Consider the following 8319-nt stretch of genomic DNA (forward strand, 5'->3'; position numbering starts at 1 on the left):
TGAGTTGAGGTGTACCCGGAGGTGTCCATTGTGAGACTATGCCGTTTTCTTTGAGATAGTCCCGGAATTCTCCACTAAGGTATTCTCCTCCTCGATCTGATCGAAGAGCCTTAAGAGGTTTTCCAGTTTGTTTTTCTACTTCATTCTTGAACCTTTGAACTTTTCAAAAGACTCAGACTTGTGTCTCATAAGATACACATACCCATACCGTGAATAATCATCGGTAAAGGTAATAAAGTAAGAATAACGTCCCCTGGCTAGCACATCGAATGGGCCACATACATCTGTATGTACTAGGGTAAGTATTTCAGTGGTCCTCTCCCCATGTCCTACAAAGGGCAGTCTAGCCATTTTTTCTTGAAGACAGGACTCGCAAATTTGAATGCATATGTTGAGGGGAAGAATCTGAAGTCTTAAGAAAGCAATTCATTAAACACATATAAGCCAAACAATTGATTGCATAATATGAAGGCTAATATAATTCCAAATGAAAGGGGGAGCCTTAACTTCAGGATTTATTGATCCATACCTTTCAATTTTTGGATAAATTAAATGACCAGAAATTTAAATTCATTTCAAAATTTTACTATGAATCATCTTTTTAGATGGGCATTTCTCTCATCAAATACTCAATGTTTTGTCATCATCAAAAAGGGGAAGATTGTGGAGTGATTGATAATACCCCAATTTGATTTTGATGAGACCAAAGCATTTGAGTATATTTTGTGTTATACTATTGAATTCAATCTAGTATCTCAGGCAAAAATTATGAGAATCTTCTTTTGAGTGCATGTGGAAATCAGCTTAAGTCAAAGGCTGAAACTCGAGTCGACTCCGGAGGATTACGAGTCGACTCCAAGTGTTTCAGATGTTCTGGCACAGGCTCGAGTCAACTCCGGCACACTGCGAGTTGACTCCGACTGAGAACAGACAGCAGAACAGAAAGAGGAATCTCAGACCCTGTCACCGAGTCGACTCCAACGATTTCGAGTCGACTCCGATGCTTACCGAGTCGACTTCCGACAGTTCTGAGTCGACTCCAAGGAGTAACAGACAGAAAGATAGAGAAGTGGCTTCTGGACCCTGTTACCGAGTCAACTCCAGAAGAATTCGAGTCGACTCTAACGTTTGGGGAGTCGACTCCTAAACAAGCAAGAGTCGACTCTCAGAGGAAAGCAAGACTAAAAGTCAGAGAACCAACTTCGGGCTCTGAGAGCCGAGTCGACTCCAAGACAATCCGAGTCGACTCTGAGGCAGTTCAACTCCAAAGACAGAAGATCAGTTTTTGGGTTCTGAGAGCCGAGTCGACTCCAAGACAATCCAAGTCGACTCCGAGGCAGTTCAACTCCAAAGACAGAAGATCAGTTTTTGGGTTCTGAGAGCCGAGTCGACTCCAAGATGATCCGAGTCGACTCGAGAAAGAAATGCAGAAAAATAGATCTCTGAAATCCTGAGAACGAGTCGTCTCCAGAGGGCCGAGTCATCTCCGGATACTGGCGAGTCGACTCCAGATTTGGCCGAGTCGACTTCAGAACGGGACAACACTTTAATTCAAATCCTGAACAGTGGGCGAGTCATCTCCAGTGAAGCATGAGTCGACTCCAGCAACAGCCGAGTCGACTCCAGATGGAGCGAGTCGACTCCGATCCCAACGGACACATTGTCAGGAGTTGCAGATTGTACAGAACGGCCACAAATTGGTGTCTAACGGCTAGTTTTCAAAGTGGACTGCTTAAATAGCCAGAGTGAACAGTAGTAGATGATGAGAGCACAAAAGTGTGATCTATACATCACTTAAATTAGTATTATTGCTAACAAATAATGATAAAATTGCCGCATTAATATTATATTTTTGTGAGGTGCAGGTGATCGGAAATCAAAGCTAAAATGCACATTGGGTTCAAAAAGATGTATCACTATAGGTGACCAGCCAACCGCATGGGACGACCCCAGTTGCACACTAAAAGGAGGTCAAGTTCAGCGGTCCACTTCGTCGCAGCTTCATTTTCCCTTCCCAGCATCTCGTGCGACCCAGCTTCTTCTGCATCTTAGCCCAAGCACCAGCAGTCCGTCTTCTCCGCTTGTGAAGCCATCTTGCACCCGAGTTCCAGCCACATCAGCTCCTACGTGTTCCAACCAATCCCAAGCGTTCAAGCCCAGCCGGTCAGCATCCCATGAATTATTCCTTCCGAACCAGTCCACCCAGCATCCACGAGCCTCCCAGATTCCGCTTCTCCCGCGAGTGATCCTCCACGTCCAGGAACAACAGCAAATCCCAAGATTCATGATCATCCCAGCGCATGTGATCAGCTCCATCTCAAGCTCATCCGCGTGCAGCCCAACATCCCGTGAGCAGTCTCCGTGTCCCAGGTTCTCCCAGTTCTCAGCAGTCCACGCACCCCAGCATCCCATGAAGCTTCCGAGTCCATCCTCCCACGCGTCCCAAGCTTCACCGCGTCCGAAGATCCCGGCATCTCCCGATTCCAACGTCCGCTTCATCCGCGCGATTCCATCCCGATTCCCAGCTTCTGTGATCGCATCCAAGCAGCCGAATCCCAGCATCCCGAGCTCGCGATCCGTCCGAACCAGCTTCCGTTCTAGCTTCTTCGGAGATCCAGCCACATCAGCTCCCAGCCTTCCGTCTTCCTCGCAGCCTCCCGGATTCACAATCATCCGAGTTCATCCATCCGTGTCCGCCCGCTTCTTCCGCCTCTCAGCCTCTCCGCGTCCGGGATACTCGGTAGCCAGCATGAGAGGAGCATCCCGTGTGATCAGGGGGTCCATCGAGAGATATAAAGGGCTCTCGGTTGGCAAATGAAGGGGAGTTCATTCGAAAACAGAGAGGCCCTCTGCCATTCAAAAGAAAAGGAGAAAGGGAAACAGGGGATGCCCTGTTTCCGAAAATAAAAAGAAAAAAAAAAGAAATAAGAGGAACAGGGGAGTTTCTTTTATGTTTATGGCCGGCTAATCCCTTAGGTGAAGGGTGATGGAGGAACCTTTGATGTCTTATTTTTTTCAAGTAAATTCTGAACATTGATCTCTTTGCTTTACATCTATTCATATGTTTTTGGTTCTTGAATGTTTATTTATGAGATAGATCTTTTATGGTTTATATTTCTTGATTTATGGATTGTTTCGATGTTTGATTTGTCGTAGACGTAATCGGCACGATAAATGCTTAGATCTTGAATTTATGTTTTCAAATTGTATACTCCATGATTAGAACTATTCTATCTGATTGATCCTTAATCAAGAATCGCAGAATTTAATTGTTGAAAATAATATCATCGAAGGGGATCCTAGATCCCTACACCATCTTAATCTATTTAAATTTCGATTCTCTATTTACTAAATTATTTTCTATTTGCAAAACATCATCCTAATCCACAAATTTATTGAATTAATTAATCTAAAATTATATTAAATAATCTTATATATATTTCGTTCCCTGAGGATTCGACCTCGGACTCCCGAGAAATTTACTACTTGTGCAATTCTCCTGCACTTGGGAGAACAATTTTATTTTTGCATCAAGTTTTTGGCGCCGTTGCCGGGGAACGGCTGATTTATTAGTATATTTTTAGAGTTAATTTTTAGTTGATTTGTTAGTATTTTTCTTTTGAAAAAAAAATTGAATCTTTATTGCTGTTTTTTTTATTCCCTACACAGTCCGCATCAAACTCTGATATCTGAGTAATTCACCGTCTGATTGGATTCACATTTGGTCGTCGGGTGCAGGACCTGTGTTTCTTTCATCTGAACGGTCTGATTGACATTCTGATACTTTTACGACCATTATATTAATCTGAAACCTTGCTGCTGTCTGTTTTGAATTTTTTGTGTTTAAATTTATTATTATTTTTTTTTTAGAATCAGAATTTTATTATTATCATATCTCATTAACCCTTGTTGCTAGTTTAAAATTGATAAGAACTTTAAGAAAAGATCAAGGGTGATCATTAAGAGAATAAATAAATAAATAAACTCTGAAACTTTGTATGCTAGGGTGGAATAGGGACGACACCGGTCGATTAAGTCGTACAACTTTAGATCATCCCTTAGGACACATCCTTGAAATTCTTTCGCAGTATCTCACACCTTTTGAGATGGCAAATTTTCCTGATGATGTAGGAAGTCACCATGGTGATGAAGGTAGACCCCCAGTTATGACACTTCGACAATATTTACACCCTACTAGGACTAGTCAACCTTCATGCATAATTATTCCTGAAAATGTAGGACACTTTGAAATCAAACCAGGAGTAATTCAATTGCTGCCAAAGTATCATGGAATGGAATCTGAGAACCCTTATCTTCACCTTAAGGATTTTGAGGAAATTAGCATCACATTTAGAGTGCCAAATGTATCGGAAGATGTCCTTAAATTGACCTTGTTTCCTTTTTCCTTAAAGGATAAAGCCAAAACATGGCTGAACTCCTTGAGACCTAGATCGCTAGGAACATGGCAGGATATGCAAAGAGAATTCTTGAAAAAATTCTTTTCCGTACAAAGGACTAACTTTTTGAAAAGACACATTAGTAACTTCCAACAAAAAGACCATGAAACATTTTATGAATGCTGGGAGAGATTTAAAGATTTGCTTCTCTCTTGTCCTCATCACGGGTTTGAAACATGGAGAACCATTAGTTTCTTTTACGAAGGGTTGTCTCCACAATTAAAACAATTTATAGAGACTATGTGTAATGGTCTATTTTTGGAAAAGCAACCCGATGAGGCATGGGATTATTTAGATTCTCTCTCAGAGACTGCACAATTATGGGATACAGGGGATAGAGTGAATAAACCTTTGCCTAAGACTACTAGCATTCCACACGGGGGCCTTTACAACCTTAATACTCAGGATGATATTCAAGCTAAAATGGCAGCCCTTACTAGGAAGGTAGAGGAAATTGAACTTAGAAGGATTGAACCCGTCAAGACCTTAGAACATAACAGCGAGTGTTGTAGGATTTGTGAGATGCCTGGTCATCTCACCACTGATTGCCCCACAATACCCGCATTCAAGGAAGTCTTGCATGATCAGGCCAATGTTATGAATACATATCAAAAATCTTTTAATAATCCTTTTTCGGGTACTTACAACCCTGGATGGAAGAACCATCCAAATTTCAGGTGGAGGAATGACCAACCTCAACAAGTATATAACCCAACTCCTCCACCACCGCAACCTCATTATGCACACGCACCCCCTCAAAAACCCAGTCTCGAAGAAACTTTGCAATCTTTCATGCAAGGTCAAGCTAAAATCAATGATGACTTAAGAAATCAACTGACAACGCTGACCACTGCTTTAAGTGCTCAAGAGAAAGGTAAGCTACCAGCTCAACCACAACCTAATCCTCAAATCTATGGCGGTAGCAATGCATCATCTTCAACTTCGCATAAAGAACAAGCAAAGAGTATAATAACTTTGCGAAGTGGAAAGGTTATTGACCGACCAGTCCCAGAACAAACACAAGTCATACCTGATTCTGACCCTCCCAAGACAAAAGAAAAGGATAATGAAGAAAATGAAGCACCAACATCTACTGAAAAAATTGAATGTCCTTTTCCTGCACCATTTCCACAAAGATTAAAGCCCTTGCAAAAGCTTGAACCAAACTCTGAAATTCTTGAGCTTTTTAAGCAAGTAAAAATCAATGTACCTCTTCTTGATGCAATCAAACAAGTGCCCTCCTATGCAAAATTTTTAAAAGATTTGTGCACTGTCAAGCGTCGTTTAAATGTCAAGAAGAAGGCATTTCTGGCTGAAAATGTGAGTTCAATTTTACAGCATAACATTCTTCCTAAATATAAGGATCCAGGTTGCCCAACTATCTCGTGCATCATTGGCAATTTTAGGATTGAGCGAGCATTGCTAGATTTAGGAGCGAGTGTGAACTTGTTGCCATATACGGTATATGAGCAACTCGGTTTGGGTGAGTTGAAGCCAACAACTGTGACCTTACAATTAGCTGACAGGTCAGTGAAGGTTCCTAGAGGGATTATCGAAGATGTGTTGGTCCAAGTAGACAAGTTCTATTTTTCTGTTGATTTTATCGTACTGGACACACATCCGGCTTCCAATTCACCATCTCAGATTCCGGTCATCTTAGGACGCCCATTTCTTGCAACTTCTAATGCATTGATCAATTGTAGGAATGGTGTCATGAAGCTTTCTTTTGGCAATATGACTTTGGAACTGAACGTCTTTAGTATAGGCAAACAACCCAGTGAACATGAAGAAAGTAAAGAAGTTGAATGGGTTGAAACCATTGCGGAAGAATATTTGTTAAAAGAAACATTTACTGAATCGGCCGACAATGGTTTGATAGATTGGTGTTCTGAAGGTACTGCTGATGATACGGTCCCACCTATTTTAGATAACTCGGATGTCATGATGGTCAATGGGTGGAGACCGAGAATAGAGGAATTTGAACATTTGCCATCTCGAGGAGCAAAGATAGTACCATCCCATGAACAAGCACCTAAGCTCGAGTTGAAACCTTTACCGAAGGAACTCAAGTATGCCTTTCTTGGATCCGATGACACTTTTCCTATAATCATCTCATCTGATCTTGATCATGCCCGAGAAAGAAAATTACTTGGTGTTCTAAAGAATCATAGAGGAGCTTTAGGGTAGTCTATTGCAGACTTGAAGGGGATTAGCCCTTTAATTTGCACGCACCGGATATATTTGGAGGATAATGCCAAAACCACAAGGCAAATGCAACGCAGGTTGAATCCTACGATGAGAGATGTGGTTAAAGCGGAAGTCCTCAAGTTGCTTGACGTGGGTATTATTTACCCAATTTCCGATAGCAAGTGGGTAAGTCCTACTCAAGTCGTGCCCAAAAAAGCAGGTCTGACGGTAATCAAAAATGAGCAGGGTGAGTTAGTCCCGACTCGTGTCCCCACGAGTTGGCGCATGTGTGTTGACTATCGAAAATTGAATTTGGTCACTAGGAAAGATCACTTTCCCTTACCCTTCCTAGACCAAGTTTTGGAAAGAGTTGCAGGACATAATTTTTATTGTTTTCTCGATGGCTATTCCGAATACTACCAAATCGAGATTTCACCAGAAGATCAAGAGAAGACTACTTTCACTTGTCCTTTTGGTACATTTGCTTTCCGTCGGATGCCGTTCGGGTTATGTAATGCACCTGCAACATTTCAAAGATGCATGCTCAGTATTTTTGAAGACATGAACGAGAAGTTTTTGGAAGTGTTCATGGATGATTTTTCTATTTTTGGCGATTCTTTTGATGATTGTTTACTACATTTACAAGCTGTCTTAGCTCGGTGTATAGAAAAGAACCTGATACTGAATTGGAAGAAATGCCACTTCATGGTGCCAAAGGGAATTGTCCTAGGACATATTGTTTCATCGAAGGGCATGGAAGTTGATAGAGCTAAGATTGACTTAATCGCCAAGCTACCTGCACCCAAGACGGTTAGAGATGTTAGATCATTTTTGGGTCATGCCGGATTTTATAGGAGGTTCATCAAGGACTTTAGTGTCATAGCCCGACCATTATGTAACCTCCTATCCCTTGATACACCGTTCAATTGGACTGAAACCTGTCATGATGCATTCGAAAAGCTGAAGTCTATGCTTAGCACTGCACCCATCGTGCGACCACCCGATTGGTCATTACCTTTTGAGATCATGTGCGATGCTAGTGACTATGCGATAGGAGCTGTCCTAGGACAACACAAGGATAATAAGCTATATGTCATCTACTATGCAAGCAAAACCTTAAATGATGCTCAAATGAATTACACCACCACCGAGAAGGAATTGCTTGCAGTAGTATTTGCATTAGACAAATTTCGTTCTTATATCCTTGGTGCTCCTATTGTTATCTTTACAGATCATGCAGTGCTAAAATATTTATTGGATAAGAAAGATGCCAAACCACGCTTAATACAATGGATACTTCTACTTCAAGAATTTGACATTACTATCAAAGATAAAAAGGGAGTAGAAAATGTAGTTGCTGACCATTTATCACGGCTAGTTTTTAATGATTCAATGCCACAGTTGCCCATCAAGGACTCGTTCCCTGAAGAGCAATTGTTTGCACTTTCTATTATGCCATGGTATGCTGATATTGTAAACTTTCTTGTCACAAATCGGATGCCGGAGCATTGGGGATCGAATGATAAGAATAATTTCTTACATGAAGTAAGAAGTTATTATTATGATGCCCCCTATTTGTTCAAGTATTGCAATGATCAAATCTTTAGAAGATGCATTTCGGATCATGAGATACAAAGTGTACTCTCTTTCTGTCATGCCAATGCTTGCGGAGGAC

At 41.4% G+C, this 8319-nt stretch overlaps 1 pseudogene; it reads right to left on the minus strand.

Moving 5' to 3' along the window:
• Nucleotides 1-4529: 4529 nt before the first annotated feature.
• On the minus strand, nt 4530-4627 carry LOC120108924 (annotated as a pseudogene).
• Between the last annotated feature and the right edge of the window lie 3692 nt (nt 4628-8319).

Source organism: Phoenix dactylifera, unplaced genomic scaffold, assembly GCF_009389715.1.
Source record: "Phoenix dactylifera cultivar Barhee BC4 unplaced genomic scaffold, palm_55x_up_171113_PBpolish2nd_filt_p 001645F, whole genome shotgun sequence".
Lineage (NCBI taxonomy): Eukaryota > Viridiplantae > Streptophyta > Magnoliopsida > Arecales > Arecaceae > Phoenix > Phoenix dactylifera.